This window comes from Xenopus tropicalis, chromosome 5, assembly GCF_000004195.4.
Source record: "Xenopus tropicalis strain Nigerian chromosome 5, UCB_Xtro_10.0, whole genome shotgun sequence".
NCBI lineage: Eukaryota > Metazoa > Chordata > Amphibia > Anura > Pipidae > Xenopus > Xenopus tropicalis.
Window position 1 is genome coordinate 37,974,978 of NC_030681.2, and position 25,373 is coordinate 38,000,350.

General features: G+C 42.0%; 2 pseudogenes across 1 annotated transcript in view; both read right to left on the bottom strand.

Annotated features, from left to right (window-relative positions):
* The window catches only part of LOC116410845, a 32,729-nt pseudogene extending 17,148 nt beyond the window's left edge, over nt 1–15,581 (bottom strand).
* LOC100497923 overlaps nt 1–25,373 on the bottom strand; it is a 108,880-nt pseudogene that overhangs the window by 62,160 nt on the left and 21,347 nt on the right. The gene's annotated exons all lie outside the window — the stretch shown is intronic.

The following is a 25,373-nucleotide window of genomic DNA, read 5'->3' on the forward strand; positions in this document are numbered from 1 at the left end:
TCACTGCGGGGTGCTTGGTCCCATAAAGTTACACCACTGTCCCACATCCCAAAGTTCTGTCTCCCTCCTATTCCATTACCTATGATTAACCCTTACTAACCAATGCCCCACACACAAATCTGTGATCACCCACTTATTCCCTTAGCCATGATTAACCCCTTCCCTAAACAGGGGTGTAACTATAGAGGAAGAAGACCCACGGCCGCGGGGGGCCCAGGACTACTTCGTCTATATGGGGACCAGTATAGGGGTGTGGTGGGTGGCCCGTGATACATGAAAAAAATCTCACTGCGGGGTGCTTGGTCCCATCAAGTTACACCACTGTCCCACATCCCAAAGTTCTGTCGTCTTCTTCATAATCAATTACTAATTTATTCCCTTAACCATGATTAATCCCTTCCCTAACCAGGGATGTAACTATAGAGGAAGAAGACCCACGGCCGCGGGGGGCCCAGGACTACTTCCTCTATATGGGGACCAGCATAGGGGTGTGGCGGGTGGCCCGTGATGCACAAAAAAAATCTCACTGCGGGGTGCTTGGTCCCATAAAGTTACACCACTGTCCCACATCCCAAAGTTCTGTCGTCTTCTTCATAATCAATAACTAATTTATTCCCTTAGCCATGATTAACCCTTTCCCTAACCAGGGGTGTAACTATAGAGGAAGAAGACCCACAGCCGCGGGGGGCCCAGGACTACTTCCTCTATATGGGGACCAGTATAGGGGTGTGGTGGGTGGCCCGTGATACATGAAAAAAATCTCACTGCGGGGTGATTGGTCCCATAAAGTTACACCACTGTCCCACATCCCAAAGTTCTGTCGTCTTCTTCATAATCAATAACTAATTTATTCCCTTAGCCATGGTTAATCCCTTTCCTAACCAGGGGTGTAACTATAGAGGAAGAAGAGCCACGGCCGCGGGGGGCCCAGGACTACTTCCTCTATATGGGGACCAGTATAGGGGTGTGGTGGGTGGCCCGTGATACATGAAAAAAATCTCACTGCGGGGTGCTTGGTCCCATAAAGTTACACCACTGTCCCACATCCCAAAGTTCTGTCTCCCTCCTATTCCATTACCTATGATTAACCCTTACTAACCAATGCCCCACACACAAATCTGTGATCACCCACTTATTCCCTTAGCCATGATTAACCCCTTCCCTAACCAGGGGTGTAACTATAGAGGAAGAAGACCCACGGCCGCGGGGGGCCCAGGACTACTTCCTCTATATGGGGACCAGCATAGGGGTGTGGTGGGTGGCCCGTGATACACAAAAAAAAAATCTCACTGCGGGGTGCTTGGTCCCATCAAGTTACACCACTGTCCCACATCCCAAAGTTCTGTCGTCTTCTTCATAATCAATTACTAATTTATTCCCTTAACCATGATTAATCCCTTTCCTAACCAGGGGTGTAACTATAGAGGAAGAAGACCCACGGCCGCGGGGGGCCCAGGACTACTTCGTCTATATGGGGACCAGTATAGGGGTGTGGTGGGTGGCCCGTGATACATGAAAAAAATCTCACTGCGGGGTGCTTGGTCCCATCAAGTTACACCACTGTCCCACATCCCAAAGTTCTGTCGTCTTCTTAATAATCAATTACTAATTTATTCCCTTAACCATGATTAATCCCTTTCCTAACCAGGGGTGTAACTATAGAGGAAGAAGACCCACGGCCGCGGGGGGCCCAGGACTACTTCGTCTATATGGGGACCAGTATAGGGGTGTGGTGGGTGGCCCGTGATACATGAAAAAAATCTCACTGCGGGGTGCTTGGTCCCATAAAGTTACACCACTGTCCCACATCCCAAAGTTCTGTCTCCCTCCTATTCCATTACCTATGACTAACCCTTACTAACCAATGCCCCACACACAAATTTGTGATCACCCACTTATTCCCTTAGACATGATTAACCCCTTCCCTAACCAGGGATGTAACTATAGAGGAAGAAGACCCATGGCCGCGGGGGGCCCAGGACTACTTCCTCTATATGGGGACCAGCATAGGGGTGTGGCGGGTGGCCCGTGATGCACGAAAAAAAATCTCACTGCGGGGTGCTTGGTCCCATAAAGTTACACCACTGTCCCACATCCCAAAGTTCTGTCGTCTTCTTCATAATCAATAACTAATTTATTCCCTTAGCCATGATTAACCCTTTCCCTAACCAGGGGTGTAACTATAGAGGAAGAAGACCCACAGCCGCGGGGGGCCCAGGACTACTTCGTCTATATGGGGACCAGTATAGGGGTGTGGTGGGTGGCCCGTGTTACATGAAAAAAATCTCACTGCGGGGTGCTTGGTCCCATCAAGTTACACCACTGTCCCACATCCCAAAGTTCTGTCGTCTTCTTCATAATCAATTACTAATTTATTCCCTTAGCCATGATTAATCCCTTTCCTAACCAGGGGTGTAACTATAGAGGAAGAAGACCTAGGCCGCGGGGGGCCCAGGACTACTTCCTCTATATGGGGACCAGTATAGGGGTGTGGTGGGTGGCCCGTGATACATGAAAAAAATCTCACTGCGGGGTGCTTGGTCCCATAAAGTTACACCACTGTCCCACATCCCAAAGTTCTGTCTCCCTCCTATTCCATTACCTATGATTAACCCTTACTAACCAATGCCCCACACACAAATCTGTGATCACCCACTTATTCCCTTAGCCATGATTAACCCCTTCCCTAACCAGGGGTGTAACTATAGAGGAAGAAGACCCACGGCCGCGGGGGGCACAGGACTACTTCCTCTATATGGGGACCAGCATAGGGGTGTGGTGGGTGGCCCGTGATACACAAAAAAAATCTCACTGCGGGGTGCTTGGTCCCATACAGTTACACCACTGTCCCACATCCCAAAGTTCTGTCGTCTTCTTCATAATCAATTACTAATTTATTCCCTTAGCCATGATTAACCCTTTCCCTAACCAGGGGTGTAACTATAGAGGAAGAAGACCCACGGCCGCGGGGGGCCCAGGACTACTTCGTCTATATGGGGACCAGTATAGGGGTGTGGTGGGTGGCCCGTGATACATGAAAAAAATCTCACTGCGGGGTGCTTGGTCCCATAAAGTTACACCACTGTCCCACATCCCAAAGTTCTGTCGTCTTCTTCATAATCAATTACTAATTTATTCCCTTAGCCATGATTAATCCCTTTCCTAACCAGGGGTGTAACTATAGAGGAAGAAGACCCACGGCCGCGGGGGGCCCAGGACTACTTCCTCTATATGGGGACCAGTATAGGGGTGTGGTGGGTGGCCCGTGATACATGAAAAAAATCTCACTGCGGGGTGCTTGGTCCCATAAAGTTACACCACTGTCCCACATCCCAAAGTTCTGTCTCCCTCCTATTCCATTACCTATGATTAACCCTTACTAACCAATGCCCCACACACAAATCTGTGATCACCCACTTATTCCCTTAGCCATGATTAACCCCTTCCCTAAACAGGGGTGTAACTATAGAGGAAGAAGACCCACGGCCGCGGGGGGGCCAGGACTACTTCCTCTATATGGGGACCAGTATAGGGGTGTGGTGGGTGGCCCATGATGCACGAAAAAAATCTCACTGCGGGGTGCTTGGTCCCATCAAGTTACACCACTGTCCCACATCCCAAAGTTCTGTCGTCTTCTTCATAATCAATTACTAATTTATTCCCTTAACCATGATTAATCCCTTTCCTAACCAGGGGTGTAACTATAGAGGAAGAAGACCCACGGCCGCGGGGGGCCCAGGACTACTTCGTCTATATGGGGACCAGTATAGGGGTGTGGTGGGTGGCCCGTGATACATGAAAAAAATCTCACTGCGGGGTGCTTGGTCCCATAAAGTTACACCACTGTCCCACATCCCAAAGTTCTGTCTCCCTCCTATTCCATTACCTATGATTAACCCTTACTAACCAATGCCCCACACACAAATCTGTGATCACCCACTTATTCCCTTAGCCATGATTAACCCCTTCCCTAAACAGGGGTGTAACTATAGAGGAAGAAGACCCACGGCCGCGGGGGGCCCAGGACTACTTCCTCTATATGGGGACCTGTATAGGGGTGTGGTGGGTGGCCCATGATGCACGAAAAAAATCTCACTGCGGGGTGCTTGGTCCCATCAAGTTACACCACTGTCCCACATCCCAAAGTTCTGTCGTCTTCTTCATAATCAATTACTAATTTATTCCCTTAGCCATGATTAATCCCTTTCCTAACCAGGGGTGTAACTATAGAGGAAGAAGACCCACGGCCACGGGGGGCCCAGGACTACTTCCTCTATATGGGGACCAGTATAGGGGTGTGGTGGGTGGCCCGTGATACATGAAAAAAATCTCACTGCGGGGTGCTTGGTCCCATAAAGTTACACCACTGTCCCACATCCCAAAGTTCTGTCTCCCTCCTATTCCATTACCTATGATTAACCCTTACTAACCAATGCCCCACACACAAATCTGTGATCACCCACTTATTCCCTTAGCCATGATTAACCCCTTCCCTAAACAGGGGTGTAACTATAGAGGAAGAAGACCCACGGCCGCGGGGGGCCCAGGACTACTTCCTCTATATGGGGACCAGCATAGGGGTGTGGTGGGTGGCCCGTGATGCACGAAAAAAATCTTACTGCGGGGTGCTTGGTCCCATAAAGTTACACCACTGTCCCACATCCCAAAGTTCTGTCGTCTTCTTCATAATCAATTACTAATTTATTCCCTTAGCCATGATTAACCCCTTCCCTAACCAGGGGTGTAACTATAGAGGAAGAAGACCCACGGCCGCGGGGGGCCCAGGCCTACTTCCTCTATATGGGGACCAGCATAGGGGTGTGGTGGGTGGCCCGTGATGCATGATAAAAATCTCATTGCGGGGTGCTTGGTCCCATAGAGTAACACCACTGCCCCACAGTTATAATCCATTACTAATTTATTCCTTTAGCCATGATTAACCCCCTTTTCTAACCAGTGCCCATACCAGTGGCGTAACTATAGAAGAAGAAGACCCAAGGCCGCGGGGGGCCCAGGACTACTTCCTCTACAGGCGGCCCCACATAGGGGTGTGGCGGGTGGCCCAAGATGCACACAAAATCTCAATGGGGGGTGTCTATGAAGATTCTCATTCATCCAGGTCATGATATACAGTATCTAGTAGAATTAAGTCTAAAAACAACTGGACTTTTCTGAGTTTTTCTTGAAAACGTTTCACCACTCATCCGAGCGGCTTCTTCAGTTCAAATGACTGGTAGGGAATTCCCCGGTATTTAAACTCTTGATGGTAGTAGAGTCACAGACATCCAATCACAATGGTTCCATTGAACTTGTTCAGTTAGGTGTTAGCTGAAACTGACAGGTGTAAGAAGGTATGATCCAATCACAATGGTACCAAGATTCTCATTGATGAAGGTGTTAATCCTTCAAAGTACATGACTGGAAGTGTGAACTGTTGTGAAACTGCCGGGGTAAGGATGTCAACGCGCCATTGTATGTTGGTGACAAGCGGTGTCTCAGGCCCCCTCCTCTGTTCAGGGATGGTTTTTCCAGGTTGGCATAAATGGCCTCTTTCACACCTCTTTCAAACCATCTGTCCTCTCGGTCCAAAATATGCACGTTACTGTCCTCAAAAGAGTGACCTTTTTCTTTGAGGTGTAGATAGACTGCCGAGTCTTGTCCTGAGGAGTTCGCCCGCCTATGTTGGGCCATTCTCTTACAGAGAGGTTGTTTTGTCTCCCCAATGTATAAGTCTGAGCACTCTTCACTACACTGGACAGCATAGACCACATTACTTTTCATGTGCTTGGGTGTTGGGTCTTTGATCAAAGACCAACAGAAAGACCAGACCTACAAACAGAAGGGAGGAACACAGCAGGCGAAACAACATAGTCATCCCATATGTTGCTGGAACATCGGAAAAACTTAGGCGAATTTTCAACAAACATCGCATTCCTGTGTTTTTCAAACCCAGCAACACCCTGAGACAAAAGCTGGTGCACCCGAAAGACCCAACACCCAAGCACATGAAAAGTAATGTGGTCTATGCTGTCCAGTGTAGTGAAGAGTGCTCAGACTTATACATTGGGGAGACAAAACAACCTCTCTGTAAGAGAATGGCCCAACATAGGCGGGCGAACTCCTCAGGACAAGACTCAGCAGTCTATCTACACCTCAAAGAAAAAGGTCACTCTTTTGAGGACAGTAACGTGCATATTTTGGACCGAGAGGACAGATGGTTTGAAAGAGGTGTGAAAGAGGCCATTTATGCCAACCTGGAAAAACCATCCCTGAACAGAGGAGGGGGCCTGAGACACCGCTTGTCACCAACATACAATGGCGCGTTGACATCCTTACCCCGGCAGTTTCACAACAGTTCACACTTCCAGTCATGTACTTTGAAGGATTAACACCTTCATCAATGAGAATCTTGGTACCATTGTGATTGGATCATACCTTCTTACACCTGTCAGTTTCAGCTAACACCTAACTGAACAAGTTCAATGGAACCATTGTGATTGGATGTCTGTGACTCTACTACCATCAAGAGTTTAAATACCGGGGAATTCCCTACCAGTCATTTGAACTGAAGAAGCCACTCGGATGAGTGGTGAAACGTTTTCAAGAAAAACTCAGAAAAGTCCAGTTGTTTTTAGACTTAATTCTACTAGATACTGTATATCAATGGGGGGTGCTTGGGCCCCATAAAATTTCACCACTGCCACAAATTTCAAACTTCAGAATATGTTTGTTGTGCATGTTGTGTGTGTATGGGTGTATGCGTGCTGTGTGTGTATGGGTGTATGTGTATGGGTGTATGCCTGCTGTGTGTGTATGGGTGTATGTGTGTGTATGGGTGTATGCGTGTATGTGTGTGTATGGGTGTATGCATGCTCTGTGTGTGTTCTTTATATATGTTTTATGTATGAGAGTATGTTTGTTGTGTGTATGCGTGTGTGTGTGTGCGTGCTGTGTGTATGCGTGTGTGTGTATGCGTGCTGTGTGTGTATGCGTGCTTGTGTGTGTGTGTGTATGCGTGCTTGTGTGTGTGTGTATGCATGCTTGTGTGTGTATGCCTGCTTGTGTGTGTGTGTATGCGTGCTTGTGTGTGTGTGTATGCATGCTTGTGTGTGTGTTCTTTATATGTGTGTTTTATGTATGAGAGTAAGTTTGTTGTGTGTATGGGTTGTATGTGTGCTGTGTGTTCTTTATATATGTTTTATGTATGAGAGTATGTTTGTTGTGTGTATGCGTGTGTGTGTGTGCGTGCTGTGTGTATGCGTGTGTGTGTATGCGTGCTGTGTGTGTATGCGTGCTTGTGTGTGTGTGTATGCGTGCTTGTGTGTGTGTGTATGCCTGCTTGTGTGTGTACCAGTTTAGTCATTTGAAATGCTCACCCATTTCTTGAATAGGGGAACACTGAGATACATTTCTTCAGTATTATCCGCTAGCATTTCTAGGTGCTTCTAGGGCCATTTTACTTGCAGCACAGCCCATAGCCATATATATATAATATTGAGAGCAGATGGCGGCAGTTCAGCATATTTACAGAGCTTGCATTAACAGCGCAGGAGCTGCTGACTGCACTACAGGTGAGACTGGCTTAGAAGCACCCCCAAATGCCTGTGTGTTTATATACAGCCTTACTGTTCTCCCATTCAACGAAACCAGTAACCAGTGTCAGGATATTTTTATATCCTGGTACTTTACCAAACGTATGCCAATACTGAACCAGCTCATACGCCCAGGTTGTAGAAATGTACTTACTGTACAAGGCTACTGCTATTAGTATATTTAGTACCCCATTGATCCAGGGATTGTACCGATTGCCATTTTGGAGTCAGGAAGGAATTTTTCCCCCCTTCTGAAGCAAATTAAAGATTGCTTCAGACGGGGGTTTTTTGCCTTCCTCTGGATCATCTAGGCAAATTTTATCCCCCTTCCGATCCTAATTAGCATGTACTAATTAGGATTCGGTTTGGGATTAAGCAGAATTCGTTAGGGTGGGTTTGGCCGAACCTAAAAAAGTGGGTTCGGTGCATCCCTACTAATAAGTAATTAAGTCAGTGCAGATGAGACCTATAGTTACCATTAGAATTAAAACAAGTAAATAAATCGGTTTCTAAAATTAATTTAAATAGCAGCGGTTCAGTTCTGGCTTTTTTAAGCCAGCGATGGGCTACATATGTAACTAGGATTAGATACTATTACAACAACGTTTTTTTTATACCAATTGCTTACAGTGTGTTTTGTCTCAAAATGTATGACTGATGTATGGTTTTGTGGGATGTGTGTGAATGTGACAATAGGGCACTGTAAAAATAAGCCCAAATATCTCAGGCCATATTAGGCATAAAATACAGGGAAACTTAGATTTAGAGAAAACCAGGCAGAGCTTGATTAACCAAAATGCTGCCTGCTACTTTACCCCCACTTTTTAGTAATTTATTTATCAACAGCATAAATAGGGCCATCATCAGCGATTCCTTAGTATTAATATTCTAAAATCATTACTGGTTAGGGAAGTATTGCTGCAGATTATATGGTTAGCCAAGCAGCGGAGGTATAAACCCCACCTATGCTCTGCTGCCAACGTGATTGGCTCCAACACAGTAAAAATAGCCAATGTGTGTGTGAGTGAGTGTATGCGTCTGAACACCTAAATAGGGACCGTATAGGGAATCATTGCAGCAAATCATATGGTTAGCCAAGCAGTGGGGATTTAACCCTCATTACACCTATGATAACCAGGTGATTTGCTCCAACAAAATAAAATTAGCTAAGATCTGTGTGAGTGAAAGCCAATTAAATATGTATGTATGGATAGTTAGCTAATTGTTCCTTTCAGTCATTACTGAAGAGGAAAGGTCCCATGACAGTTTGTCACTAGGTGCTGGACCAGATAGGGAACTATTGCAGCAAATGATAGGGTGAGCCATTTGCTGGAATAGGTGTGTGAATGGACAGTAACAAGAGTTGAAGCCTTGACGTGGCGTTACTGCTCACATGGGTAACCGTGTGCCAATTCAACCATTTATGAGAGTGGAATTATGGAACATCTAAGGTGCCTTGCAATAGTATTCAAACCCTTGAGCAATTATAAACAATTAGAAAATATTCCGTTTGCAAAAGTTTTCTAAAATTATGTTTTGCCACAATAAAAGGTTTAAGCCCGTGGGTAGGCATGTACCAGCAGGGTGTGCATATGGGCCACAGAAAGGACTGGGCTTCCTACATAAGGGGTGGGGTTTAGCTGGTTTAGCACAGAGCTTTGGAGGATGAGGGGGATGGATTGTGAAGATCAGGTTGATGTTTGGGTCCCCAAAATTCCTATCAGTAACCCTGAGTGTAGAAGAGCCACCTTTTTCTTACTAAAGGACAAGGAAACCTACATTTATTGGGTGCAAGTGTCTAATCTAGCCCTGATCTCTTTCAATCAACTAAGAAAAAATTGCTCTGGCCCCAGTAACTTCTATATCAGATTATTTTTTTGTGATTTTTCTTCACTTTTCCAGTTTTAGACTTGCATCTGCACAGTAGTGGGAAATCTGAAAATGTGCAGGCTTAAGTCTATGTATGCTGAAGGGTGACTGGAAATGGTTATGCAGCACTCCTTCAGAAAACTCCCTCCCCCCAAAAAATATTGGCAAAATATTGGTTAATTTGGGTTTCCTTGCCCTTGCATTTCGCCTCAAATTTGGCATCTTTGTGCTGCTGAACTTTTTTAAGTAGCAAATAGTAACTGTTTCTCTTGCACTATTTCACTGTATTTTGAACCCTTCTAATTTCAACAAGATGCCAGGTATGTTTTTTGTCTTTAATTTACCAAATTACCAGGGGTGGCAACTACAAGAAACATGTACCAATCTCCTGGCATGACAAAGGCCTTTATGAGATTCTTCCTTGGATTCTAAAAATCTGTTGTTCATAGCTGTTACCAGTAAACAAAATAAACACTAAATACTCTCACCAGGTAATTAGTGGGTGCTGGTACACCCTATATAATACATACCCTGCCCCCCCTTGCCACGACAAATCCACCTTGTCACAGGCGACTAATCTCCTCGATATTCCATCCCACTGGCTTGAATGTAATCGGCAATCGCGACGCCGCATATGCCATCCCACCGCCGATTTACAGGCAGGCGACTAATCTCCCCGTCTGCCACGGCCCTTATACACACCTAGAGCTGCAGCAGGCAGCTGATAACGGAGAGCAAAGTTTGCACTTCCTGGATATTCAGCAGTAATTTCCAAAGCTCAGGTAACTCATTAATGGCTGACCATTTAACTATTTATTTCTAGATATTAATATAGTACAATGAGTCTCTGGCTCCACCAGCAACAAAACTGCCGATTACTCCTGAGGGCTCTAATTTTAAAATGCTTTAATGCACTTCCTGATAGAGGTATGGGACCGGTTATCCCAAATGCTTGGGACCTGGAGTTTACCGGATAAGGGGTCTTTCTTTAATTTGGATCTCTTTACCTTAAGTGTGCTAAAAATATAATTTAAACATTAAACTTAATAGAATTGTTTGCCACAAATAAGCATGAATTGTATCAATTAGTTGGGATCATTTAAAAGGTAGTTTAATTATTACAGAGAAAAAAGAAGTCACTTTTAATAAATTATTTCATTAAAATAGAGTCTCTGCTTTCTGCATAACAGATTTACAGATAACAGATCCCATACCTGTATTTGGAATCTGAGAAAGGAAAGGAAAGGAAAGCCTATTTCATGTAATGGCTGAATAACAATATTTTAGTTGGAAACTCAACTCTCAATTAAACCATTGAAAAGTCATAAAGAATATAACCTGTATAAATAGCACTGATCTACAATACACCAAAGCAACCATTAGAGGGCAGCAAAGAAATACCATGTTCTACTGATGTGTCCATACCTGTGCGAGTCCTCACGTGTCTTTATAGGTCAAAAGCATCATTAAAGCCTTTCCCGCAGAAGGTGCACAGGTGCCTTTTTACTTGACTATGACACTTGAGGTGACGATTGAGCATGCGTTAACTGAAAGCCTTTGGCACAGATCTCACAACTGTAAATCTCCTCACTGCACGACCCAGTTGTGAACTGAAAGGGCAAGATGATGAGAGTTGGTAAATAACAGGAACAGCAGCTTTGGGTGGTGATTACTTGTAAAACACAAGCAGTGTGTACACCTTGTATAACACGTGCAGAAACACACAAAAGATCCAGCATTGCATGTTATGTTATTTGCATACTATAGGGAACATTTTTTGTCTGTTTGTCTGCTTTCTTGGGTTTGCAAGCAAAGTAAATGCCAGTATTCTGACCTTAACCAAAGTATGAATTGTCCCAATAAAAGTATTTTAAAAAGTGGATTTTTTTAAGTTAATGAGGCTAATGGCACACGGGGTCCTACAGCTAAAACATCAAAGTGATCCAATAGCCAAATCTTTGCATATCACATTCTAATATTATCAATGGGAAGCATTATGGATCACTCAAGTGATTACTAGTTGCTTCCATTGGCCAAAATCCTAATCCAATGAGAACTGTGTTACTCTACAATATTCGCTGACAAAATCGCGAGCAGCCCTGTATGCTCCTGGCTTTGACCATGAAGTCTAGGTCAGTATCTTCCAACTTTTACTATGGGACGGGTGACGTATATTCTACATATCACATTGGGGTCTAGTTCTGAGAAAGCATAAAATAGAAAAACAAATGGCAAAAGTAAGACAGCATTCACTGCAATCTCTATGCATTAACATATGCTTATTTGGAGTGGATGAAGCTAATATTTCAGGGGCAATCAAGGAAGTGCACAGTATCTGTCATTTGTGCACTGCAGCTGCATATGCCAGCCTTGGAGGGCCCTAGGGTGCCTGGTCAAACATTGTTGGTATTACAAATGTAACACGTGTTCTAACATTGTTATCTGACTGAGACGGCAGTATACCCTTTTCAAAATGAATTCATTATCGGGGTGGTTTCACCTTTAATTTAAAGTTTAGTATGTTATAGAATGGCCAATTCATAGCAACTTTTTAAGTTATCTTGATTATTTATTTCTGATTATTTATTTGTTTCTGAATTAGTTTCCTTCTTTTTCAAACTCTTTGTAGCTTTCAAATAGGGGTAACTGACCCCAGCAGCCAAAAAACTATTGCTCTGTAAAGCTACAGTTTTATTGTTACTTTGTATAACTTCTATTTCTATTCAGGTCATCTCCTATTCATATAAAAGTCTCTCATTCAAACCACTCCAAACTCCCAGTTGTTTGCATTTGGAAATAGAAGTAATGGGGTCCCTAAGGTGTGTGGGGGCTTGTTGTGCTACTGACAGAGGAAGAGGCATGGGTTTAGGGGTGTGGCTTAATATTACTTAATAAACTTTTACGTATAAGTGATGGGAGATATCCCTGCAGTGAGCACCAACTCTACTGCACAGCTGCAATCTAAGTCTACCTAAGGATGACTGAGAAATTAAAGTAGGATGGCTGTAAAAAGCAGTCTAGAAAGTTCACCCAATAGTTGCATTTTTTTAAAGAAAAAAATGGAACCAACAAGGGGAAAAGTGATTGGATTCACCATGAGCGGGCTAATACCAGAAGGACCTCCTACACAGCCAATCAAGCCCTACTTAGTAAACTGATAAACTGGTAACGAGCATATTTAGCCCAGTATGTTGGAAATGGGAGGGGAAGTGTGCCTATATATTTAGAATCCTGTAATGGCATCACTGACTGTAAGCCTTCCAGTAAAGTCAAAGGCTGCAGAACAAAACTATAGTGGTGCATCCTATCAGGTCAATCTGATACTAGGGCCTTTTGCTGCCAAACCGACACCTAAACCATAGCGCTCTGCCAGGCTGACAAGCTAAATGTCAGTAGTAGGATATAGTTTGCAATGTCAGTTGTTTTTGAGCTGAAACCGGCTCATATGGGAACAGCAGTCGTACAATTGCAGAGAAATACTTGAAAAATATAAGTGATTATTGCTAAGGTTTTGTAAAAGGTTACATATACAGGCACAAAAATAAGTGAGAGTGTGAGACCCAGCTTGGCAGGTTTGTTGTAGTGAATGTAACCGTGAGTACCCACACAGTTCCTCTACCTTGTGAAGGTGCATTTCAGGAAAAGAGATTTAGAATTGGAGATAGCGTAAAAACTCGTTGGACAAATATAGCTCACCCGAAGCTTTTCAAACAACTCGGCCAACTTTAGCAAGTACCTGAAAAATAGTATCAAAAATATTACTTAGAAAGTTTTTCAAACAAATATAAACACACAACCAGAAACACTGAATAAATGCATGCAACTCTAGATCGAAAACACTGTTCTATTTCACAGGGCTCATCCATTAACCCTCAACACCGGAAGGTGTGCCAGAAACCAAAGCAGTAACTAATTTTATAAGCAAACAAATGCTTCACACATAAACTATGGATGCATGCTTAACACTATACTCTGCTGCATGCACCTGCTTGACCAACTGTACTTATTTATCATTGCTTGGCCATACATACAGTTTTTGGCACATGGGGTGTTTAAAGTCTTCCCATTATCAAACAGCGATTGACCACTAAGCGTAATAGTGTGAATACAGCGGCAGGCATTTACCACAGATATATTTGTTTGTGTTTGCCTGAATGAGTGGAGCTGAGGGAGCTATGTGGCCTCTCTCATCTGCTCACGCCATCTCCCAAAATTAAAGTAAATGACTTTATTTGAACATCAAAAATCATTCAGAACAATTGCTCTGCATGTAATGGAGGAACAGATACCAAGACCTTAACCAATGCCTGATTTCTCTTAACTGCAGATATACCAGATACAGGAAAGATGCAGTAGGCTTACTCAACAGTAAAAAAAAAAAAAAAATATGGAGGAGTGCACCGATTTTCTAATATATTGGACTTTTTTAAACCCACAAAATGATTTCAAAGGGCATTTTCTGACGATTCGGAGGATATGATTACAGGCCTTGCATTCCCTTGTGGAAAAGTGTCCTGCCAATGAGGCCTATTCAAGAGGCAATTGAGGGAAGTATATATATACACACACACATATACATGCATATATATGTTATTTATGATTTGTGCGCATATGCCATCACACCGGCGATTTACATTTTTTGCCGGTGGGATGTCATATCGGGGAGATTAGTCGCCCGCAACAAGGGAATCTCCCTCGTGTGCCAGAGCCTTTATTTGTTGAACACAAGGCTGTACACATCCAAAACTGGGAAAAGGGAAAGGTCACTCCGACTGCACTCTAATGAAATGAAGCTGTCTATGGCTATAAACACTAATGTTACACAAGTCTCTAAAAACTGAGGAAATTTCATGCTGGAAAATTGTTCTGGCCGTTTGCATCTCATTTCATATTAATATACTTGCACTACTGCCAAAATATACACTCATATTTATTTTAGCATGAGGGAGTCTCTGTAGATAGTTTTAATTTAGTCTGATCAAACCACAGCGCAAACCAAGTTTCAGACTTTTAACATGAAACATTTAAACAGTCTGACCAGATGATTTTTCATATTTCAGTTTCATATTTTTTTTTTCGGGGACTGCATCGGTCTGTCCAGGTGTGGTTGTGGTTGATGCTGCACTCTATATAATGTCTAAAGACTTTTTGCTTTGAAAGATCAATAATGATAGTGAGCACTAGTTTTTTTATTTCCAAAATTAACTTTTTTTGCACTGGGCATACATTTAAGAAATTACTGGTTCTACATTGCCTCTTAAATGCATGATCAATTGCAAATTCCTAGAATAACTGCTTTTAATAAAAAGCTACAGACTTGTCCTCCCCTCTTGCTCCATTCAGCAGTGCCAGTCAAGGCCCAGTTTAAACACATCTTCTCACTAACTGCTCCACCACTGACCCTACTAAAGATGAACCCTCTCACAGACATACTCTGCATATGCTGCACAAATGTCTGTGTGAGTGTAAACTGTCTTGGTGGGTTTCCTCCAGGTATCTACACAACAAAAACAAATTAAAACGTTAGGGCTCTTACACAGGAGTATTTGCATATGCATTCCAATGTTGTTGCTTTTTAGGTGTTTTTACCACACGGGAATGTTTAAGTTACCAGAGCCCATTGTTTTCTATTGTTCCTGTACCCAAGGCATCATGCTGAACTGCTGATCGCAGATGAGAACAACATTCGGCATGAAAACCCTCATGTGTAGAAGCCCTGCATTGGCTCCTGTTGAAAAACTGCCCCTAATATGTATGAATTAATAGGGACCTGATCCTGCACGCTCCAATAGGGCAGGAAACGATATATAAGGGCCCTGCACAATGCCCCACGCAAGGAACAAAAAATAACTGCACCAGTTTTTTTTTTTTATTAAATGCTCTGTGCAGACAGCAACCCTGGGGGGCACACATGCTGCTAAATGAGCACTAAGGGGCATGCTCTATTCAGGAGTACGATCCAGTTGGCTGGTTATTTTACTTTGTGCTCTTCAGTTGGCTGCCTGATATCTGATTTCTCATTGCCCCCAGCCTTAGCAAAATGGATCATTTCCACATAACAAACGGGAAGTATTCCAAATAACTTCCTACTCAAACATTCCTTTCCCTAAGGCTGCAAACTATGGCTTACTTTCTAACTTGAGTGTTCTCCTCTTCACCTACACGTTAGGGCAGCCGAAATATGAATATAATCATCTGCGACGTCTGCAAACAAAAAGAGAAAGATTTCAGGTACACCTAGTGCAAGCATAATGATTTGTCCATCTTTAATCCTAAAGATATAATAAAACAGCTCATATGTAAAACCCTACATAGCAAATAATTCACTCTACCATTTAAAATTTTATTCCCGAACCAACAAATGTATTTTGTTTTAGTTGTAATATTGGTGTGTATGCGCCATCTCAGTGCATTGTGCCTGATTCAGAGCTTTCAGAAGGAACCAGTGCTCCTTTCAGATAAACTATTGTTTCTCCTACGTAACTCGAGGAGTCCCAAGCTGGACCTGTATTTCTTACTATTCTGATACCTACTGGGAGCTGCTATCTTGCTCCCTTCCCATTGTTCACCTGATCGGCTACTGGGGGGATGGATACATCACTCCAACTTGCAGCTCAGCAGTAAAGTGTGACTGAAGTTTATCAAAGGACAGGCCACATGGCTGTGGCACCCTGAGAAATTATGAATATGGCTAGCCCCATGTGAAATTTCAAAATTAACTATAAAAAACTCTGTTTTAAAAACAGATTTCAATGCAGGATTCTGCTGGAGAAGCTCTTTAAACTGATGCATTTTGAAAAAAACATGTTTTCCCATGAAAGTATTCATTCTGGGGTAGATTAAGATGCTGGTAACAAATTTGGTGTTTTAAGTTTGATGGCGCCAAAGATTGGAAAAAACACAAATTTTACACCAGGGCACATTATCAAAGCCACTGAATAGTACCAGTAGTTTTTGTGAAATAATCAAACTAGGGATGCACCGAACCCACTTTTTTGGGTTCGGCCGAATCCCGAACCGAATCAACATATGGTAATCAGGATCGGAAGGGGTTAAAATAAATAAATAAATAAATTTCACCTGACCATTTTACCCTTTCCGAATGTTAATTAGCACATGCTAATTTATGCTAATTAGGACTTGGACTTGGATTCGGTTAGGCCAGGACTGTGGATTCGGCCTTAACCGAATTCTTCTTCTTCTTCAAAAAAAAAGCCTGGATTTGCCCAAATCCTGAACCAAATCCAGGATTCCTTGCATCCCTACCTAAATATATGACAAGTACTAGACTGTGCACCAGTGTAACCCACAGCAAGTGCCCCTCTGCTGTTTGTTATATCTGGTGCTGCAAGATGAAAGCGAGCATCACGGGTATTTATTAACACTGGAGACAAGCATCACCAGTAATGCTAGCAACCAATCAGCAATTAGATTTGAACAGTTACCTACACATCAGAAAACAAAAGAAAAGATCTGATCTGGTTGCTATGGGAAACATCACCGGTGATGTTTGTCTCCAATGTTAATAAATACACCTCATAATGTAGAGTAGTCTCCAGGATGCTACCTTTAAGTCCAGCAATGCTAAAACGTTAAAACTTCAGCATTTAAGTCATATCAGACATTTTAAGCCCTCCCCATCTTAGAGGGGGACACATAAATAACCATTGTGTTCAAGGGACAGCACTCACCTTTACTCCACAAAACAAAACCTCATCTGCACTTTTTACCATGCTCTTAAAGAAGACTCCAAACATTTCTTTTATATTCTTCCTCCTTACACTTAACTATGAGAAAAAGAACAAAAGAAGATGAGGGAACAGATATGGGAACCCATGCCCAGACTGGGTTTCAAAACAGGCACTGGCATTTCAAGAACGCAGAGGCCCAAACAGCCCCCCACCAGCCCAATAAATAGTGACTGTCTATGGAATCTTACAGCAGCCCCTCTGGCATTTGCCAGAATCCACAGATTGCCAGTCCAGTCCTGCTGGATCCCTACTGATGTTCTGGTCATATTCAGTTAAGCACTATATTCCATATATCTTATATCCTTAGAAATCTACAAGAATAAGCTTGTACCATACACTGGCAGATTTAAGCTGCTGAATTGGCCCCTTCAGACAGCCTGACCATCTGTGTATAGGGCCCTCTTCTGAAAATCTGGCAGATGTTGATGTAGCAGGTTTGATTTTCCAGTCGGATTGAGGGCCATGTCAGCTCACCTAAGCAGTCCTTGCTCCGACGCCCTGTATCCACCACCCTGTATCCCCAATCATCGTGATCAGATTGTTTGACCTTTAGTAGGTACATTGGATATTGGATAAATAGTCTACACACTCCTTGAAAATGGCAGGTTTTTGTTTCAATAAATTGAAACCAAGTTAAATCCTGTCAGAACGCATTCCACCTCAATTGCAAAATTGCCATCTAGACAAAGAAGTTGAAAAAAGGAAAAGCAAAAATCATACAAAATCCTGGTTTCATTACTAATCACCCCTATTAATAATATAGGATGTAGCTGCATTCAGAATCAACCAATCACATTCAGTCTCATCTAAAATAGTACTTCATTACTAGGGACCTATCTAAATATTATGAAAAAAACCTGGAGCCAATCCTGACCAAATTTAAGAATGATGTGGTACATTGGGCAAAACTACCACTAACGCTCTGGGGGAGAATTAATTTGTTCAAGATGATTTACCTCCCCAAATTCATATACCCATTACACAATTCCCCGGTATACAGTGGTGTGAAAAACTATTTGCCCCCTTCCTGATTTCATATTCTTTTGCATGTTTGTCACACTTTAATGTTTCTGCTCATCAAAAACCGTTAACTATTAGTCAAAGATAACATAATTGAACACAAAATGCAGTTTTTAAATGAAGGTTTACGTTATTAAGGGAGAAAAAAAACTCCAAATCTACATGGCCCTCTGTGAAAAAGTGATTGCCCCCCTTGTTAAAAAATAACTTAACTGTGGTTTATCAATTTCAATTTTCAATTTCAATATCAATTTCTGTAGTCACCCCCAGGCCTGATTACTGCCACACCTGTTTCAATCAAGAAATCACTTAAATAGGAGCTACCTGACACAGAGAAGTAGACCAAAAGCACCTCAAAAGCTAGACATCATGCCAAGATCCAAAGAAATTCAGGAACAAATGAGAACAAAAGTAATTGAGATCTATCAGTCTGGTAAAGGTTATAAAGCCATTTCTAAAGCTTTGGGACTCCAGCGAACCACAGTGAGAGCCATTATCCACAAATGGCAAAAACATGGAACAGTGGTGAACCTTCCCAGGAGTGGCCGGCCGACCAAAATTACCCCAAGAGCGCAGAGACAACTCATCCGAGAGGCCAGAAAAGACCCCAGGACAACATCTAAAGAACTGCAGGCCTCACTTGCCTCAATTAAGGTCAGTGTTCACGACTCCACCATAAGAAAGAGACTGGGCAAAAACGGCCTGCATGGCAGATTTCCAAGGCGCAAACCACTTTTAAGCAAAAAGAACATTATGGCTCGTCTCAATTTTGCTAAAAAACATCTCAATGATTGCCAAGACTTTTGGGAAAATACCTTGTGGACTGACGAGACAAAAGTTGAACTTTTTGGAAGGTGCGTGTCCCGTTACATAAGAAATCAGGAAGGGGGCAAATAGTTTTTCACACCACTGTACATCACAAACAAGTTTTTTAACCAAGTGAATAAGGTACTGGGTTCTTTTATATGGGCTAACAAAGCACCGAGAGTGGGATGGCGCACACTTACAGCACCATATCAACTAGGTGGACTAGCACTTCCCACTATGCAACTATATTATATAGCTAGCCAGCTAATCTATCTGCACAACTGGTTCAACCCAGATCCTGACAACCCACTCACAGCACTACATGGGAACCTAATTGGTTCATTTGAAGCACTCCGTAATGCACCGTATAGGAAAAAGAGGGACACAATACCTCCTCCAGAAGTACTTACTACCCCAATGACAGCATGGGCTAAATTGATAAAGCAAAACAGAGTAAACATCAAGGGTCATTCACTACAAATGCCACTATGGAATAATACTAACTTACAACACTTTAGGAATTGCCTGATTTCCAATACTGGCCAGCCATCGGCCAGGCTCTCGGATGTGGTAATTAATGGTAACTTTGTCCAATTCAATATACTCAAAGAGAAATTGGAGAAGCCAACCTGCAGTTTTATAGATATCTTCAATTAAAGGCACGTATTCAAAGCGCAATTTGGTTCACTAACAATTGACACGGGCTCAACCCCATGGGAAATAAGACTCTGGGATCCGGGAGGGAAGAAACTCCTCTCCCAACTGTACAAAGTTATACTGAAAGTAACACCCTCCCCATTTGATAAAGCTAAAACGAAATGGAACCAGATACTCCCACAACTAAACGAGGAGCAATGGGAAGAAGCAACGGACCACATATACGATTTTCTCATAGCCACTAGAGATAGAGTTATACAATTCAAATTCTACCACCAAGTATATATCACCCCAACCCAGACTTAAAGCTATGGGCAGATCACCAAATGCAGAATGTCCTAATGTCACAATGTCAACGCAGGATTTATCCATATGGTATGGGACTGCATCCACATAGCTAACTACTGGTCTGGAATCATCAATATCTCACGAACAACTAATCCTACCTAGAGTCAGGACCCCAGAAGTATGCCTCCTAGGTCTGATAGACGAGCTAGTTCCACAAAATCAACCCAGAAACTTAATGAGGGCAACACTGTTCTACGCAAAAAAATTACTTATCATGAAATGGATGAGTCCTATTGCACCCACAATAGCAGAATGGGTAGCGATGATCAACAAAACAGTGCCACTTATAAAATTAACGTACCTAGCAAGAGGCACCCACAAAAATTCGATAAGATATGGACCCCCATGGCTTAGATGCCAATCCCACACTAACTATACCGAGAACCCCCCTCTAGTAACTAAGCTCAAGCAGAACCCGCAAATCTAAAGCGTAACTACCATCTAATAGAAATGATTGAATCCAGACCGATAGTAAGCTATGGTAAATGTATATGAAGCTATAACATATGAAACAATAAAACAACACAATTCTTTAGCTACTGTAACCTTGCTAATTTGACTGCAAAACGTTAACAAGCTACAGTTGTTTGTAGCCAATGTCTGTATATGTTGCTATGGTTCTTAAAATGGAAAAATAAACCACCCTTTCATCAGCTAGAACCCATGGCTTTAGTTCAAGGGTGAATGGAATTCATGAATAGCTCCAATTATCAGACTATTTTTGTCACAAAACTCCTTCAAGCATCTACTAGAAAGCTGAAGATGAGAGGAACTTTACCTTTTAGTGTGACAGAACAACTTGATGGACTCTGGTACTTTTTTTTAACTATTGTTAGAAAACTCAAAGCATACATCTAAATTAACAAAGCATTGGCTTCATAAAGGAGGATCTATAATGAAACCAAAAGGTGCTTCATCTCAAGTATTAGTTTAGTGGGTGTGCCCAGTAATGCAACCAGGTTTTTGTAGGATTTATTTTTTCCTTTATTTTTTATTAAACTATTTTTTATTTCTTTTCAATCTTTTCGTATAGATGGCAATTTTGCAATAAAGGTTGATTATGTTCTGACAGAATTTATCTTCGTTTATTTTTTTATTTAAGAAAAAGCTGCCATTTTGCAGAGACATGTAGTCTTTTTATATCCAGAGTACATAAAGGAAGATAAGTTAGTTTGGGGACCTCACCAAAAAAGTGGATCTTGTAATGAAAGGCCGGCTTTAAGTCCTAGCTGATCCTAGGGAAAATCAAACTTCCAATCAACATCTGGCCGGATAGAGGGTCCCAGAATTGGTTTGGAGGGGCAGAATTGCCAGCTTAAATCTGTCCACCTTGAGGTGGGCATATTGGGGAAATATCTGCTTTTTTTGTCAAAATCCCCAAATGAGCAGATCTCATAATATACGGCCTGCTTTAATTTATACAACTGCTAATATGCACAATAATTTATTTCAACTTTAGGGCAATGACACATCATACACTTTGTTGCCCATGTAGGTGACAAAATGCCAGAAAGTATCTTTGAATTGGTGTCAGTATGACTTGCTGGTAGTAAAGTACTTGAATCACATAAGGGTAGGAAAGTGCAGAAGTGCAAGCATAATATAGGATTTACTGAACTGTGAACTGAACTGTACTAACAAAAACACTGCCAAAAAATAAGAAGAAGCACTCACATCTTGGTAATTTCTAGGAAAATGTGTAAGTTGGTGTCTTTGCATAAAATAGGGTGCGATGCTATCCTCTGCAGGAAAACTTCATGCACTGCCACAGTCTTCTTATACACTGCCAAATACTCACTGCAAACACAACAAAGGATGTCAGATTCTGGGATGTAGAGAAAGAAACACCATCCTGGGGTTCTCCTAAGCCCCAAACTGCCATTGACAGTTATGGCTAATCATGAATATATTTTACCTTAAATGGTACAGAATGAGAGTAGAAATTATTGCGTGGCTAAAGCACTTATTTACTAATACGTTGCATGTATTCATATGAACGGGAGCTAGTACAAGAATACTATGAAATTATGGCATTAGTTACACCACAGGTTGGGAACAAGGCTGCAAACTAGGGGTCTCTTAGCAATAAATATGAAGGCTTGGTAAAAAAAAAAAAATGTAAACCGGATCCCCTTATTTGAAATATACTGAAAGCAGTTTAATGAAAGCTGAAGTCCAACAACAGCAGGCAGATATCTCTTTTAAAGTCACAGCTGTAAAACATAGCTAATAAATTTAGACATTTTTCCACTACAGGTATGCTATGTGTATGCCCTAGCCAAGATCTGACTTGTTTACTTGTGAAATGCAAGTTCAATTTACAGAAAGGAAAAAAAAGGGTTGATATGAGAAGCTAAAGTAGGACACTGCTTGGCAGCCCAGTAGTGTCCGGATGTAAACACCTGGCAGAACTACACATTCCAAAAATGCATGGGCAGGCATCCCCGGTCCCTGCAGAATGGATAGACACAGCTCCACACAAAACTGTAGAGAAAAGAATGGGTAACTAAAGATCAACTCTGCTTTGTGCCAATAACAACATCTGTTAAATAGTGTCTGCCAAATAAACCAATCATTGTGCAGTTTTAGTTTCTCAGAAGCACACAAATACGCCCCCTATTCTAAAATATAATTCACAGAGATGTATGAAAATTGTTACTGAACCTTAGAGTACCAGTTCCCAAACTGAAGGGGGGCTGCCCTAATGTGGCTCAATGCAGCGGATAGAGGGACCCATATGAAGTTTAGTTATAGTAAGATTTGAGAGTTAATACATATATACTCTCTGCTATGCATGTATGGCATATGTATGTATGACAATAATAGAGTGACTGGAAAAATCATGTATACTCATAGCTTTAATTCTATTATAAGTTTATGTGGGGTCTTAAAGGATAAGGAAAGGCTAAGAAAGAGTTAATCTCCAGCTGCAGGCATTCCTTCAGTTCTCTTAATAGTGCCCTTAGGTCTCCCCATTATTCTCCCGTTTAGATGATCAGAAGCTTCATGGGAAAAAATACGATGAGCTCTGTAAAGAAAGTTCCCATAATGCCTCGCTCTTGCACCAAGACCAAGACCAGTGTACATGCTTAGTTTGTAAGACTATGAGGAAGCTTCCTGCTGATTGGGCTTAGATCCACATTCCTAACGGGGGGAGGGAGTTCTTAGCATTCTTGAGGGAGGGGGGAGCAAGGAGAGGGGAGAGAGCTGTGTGTCTCTGGCACAGGAAAACAAAGAGACAACAAATCCTGTTTCTTTTGACAGAGAACTCAGTGCAGTGTTTCTGGAGAGTGCTTACGGCTGTATTTACATAGACCTTTCTGATAAAGCTTACATAGTTTTTACCTCCTTCTCTTTTAAAGAGGAAGTAACAGCAATACTTAGATTTCATATATATGTAAGAACATTTATACTTTAGATACTATATATGTAATGCTTGTTACTGCATTAAAACAGAGTGCTTTTAGCACAGTAGAGGTACTTTCCTTTCTTTATTGACGTAACACATAGAACTACACAAATGCCTCAGTTTCTTTGAAAGAGACAGAAATGGTAGAATTTTTCAATACAAAGAAAGACAAATAGATTTGCACAGCGAGAGGAAAGTGAACAATACGTCAACGGCAGGGGATTCCCTTACAATTCAGGCAGAGTGCAACTGGATAGCACCTAGAAAACATCAACTTCTTCATTAAAAATACATTTCATGTCATTACAGTCCAGGTCTACATTCATTAAGGGGTATTGGCTGGACAAGAATGCTTGCCAGTTACATTTCACAGCAGGCAGGCCATGATTTCAACAATCTTGGCATCCTTGTAGCACATGGGATGTTTTATATAAGAATCTATGTTATGACACTTTTCCATTTAAAAGCAAATACACCTGGCGCCTCAAGCACAACACAGAACCCTGAGCACCGGTGTTCTGATCAGCTGGACCAAGTTCTTCTGCAGTTAGCTGATCCCTCGGCTATATTCTCAGCCAAAGTAACGCAAAGTATAGTTTTTGCCTTTCTCCTTGTCTTCTGCCTCTTTGCAGCATGCAAATGGCGGTGATACTGACCATTTGCATGCTGCAATAAGGATAGAATTTTATTGTTACTTTTTCTAATTTATCCTTTCAGGCCCTCGCAAATATTCCTGTTGCTTAATCAACCACTAACTTGTTGCTAGGGGCAAGTGGGCCTTAGCAACCAGAATGCTGCTGAAATTCCAAACTTGAGAGCTAATGGACAGAAAGCTAAATGTTTTAAACTGCAAATTGTCCTAGAATATTACTGCCTACACTGTACTAAAGGGTAATTTAAAGGTGAAGTACCCATTTAACTTAACACAACACTGCCCCTGAAAATGAACAATAAACCCTGTGAATTTGAACACACACTCTCCATTCAAGCTTGTTTGCAGAGACATATAATGGGAGTTTCAGAATTAGCTATTCAATGCTCCATATCCTATCTTAGTTTAGTTTTTGTGTTCTAAAACGTTAACTTTAGGGTGAACTACACCTTTAATCTGACAAATGCCAGAGTCAACAGATGTTGTCTATATAGCCTGTTTCTCAGGAAAAAAACACATTGGGAAAATTAGTCCTTACGCTTCCAATTCCTGTTTCATTTTGGAAAATTCATCCTTAGTCATGGAACCTTCGCCCTCTCAATTCTGCATTTTTTCTCGGGGCCAAAATCTTGGCTGGGTTTTGCTGGGGCTGGGGGAAATTGTAAGCAAATGAAGAAACAAAAGCTAGTTAAAAAAAATAAAGTGTTGCACTTTAGGGCCATAAAAACAAAAGATGGAAACAACAAAGATTTTTAAATACTTCTAGCCCATTTCTGACGACAAACTGTGCCATTGTTTGCATGCCCCAGCAAAGGGACAGGCAGATCACCCTGTGGTAAATTGGCACACAAATGAAAAATTGGGATGACTTATGACCCAATTTTGCTTGTATTCATCAGCAGACTTTGCACTGGTTCCTACTTCTGTGGAACGGTCCATTACAACAGCTAAAGTCTGACCATGTTAGAACAGGGAACAGTGATTTTTACACAGGAAAAAGCTACACTCAGGTTAAAGAAAATGTAAAGAATGTAAAATTATAATGTAAAAATGTAAAGACTATTTCACTAATGGACTAAACACATTAAGATTATTACTGCAGTTAACAAGGCAGAATTGTGTAATTTGTACTATACAAAAAAGCAGCTACAGACAGAAGGGAGACAGTAAGGATGCACGGATCATTGGGTAGCAGTGGGTAAAGGTCATTATTATGAGTCATTCTTATCTAAAGCTGCTCTCTCAACAACCAGTGCCTTGTGATGTGC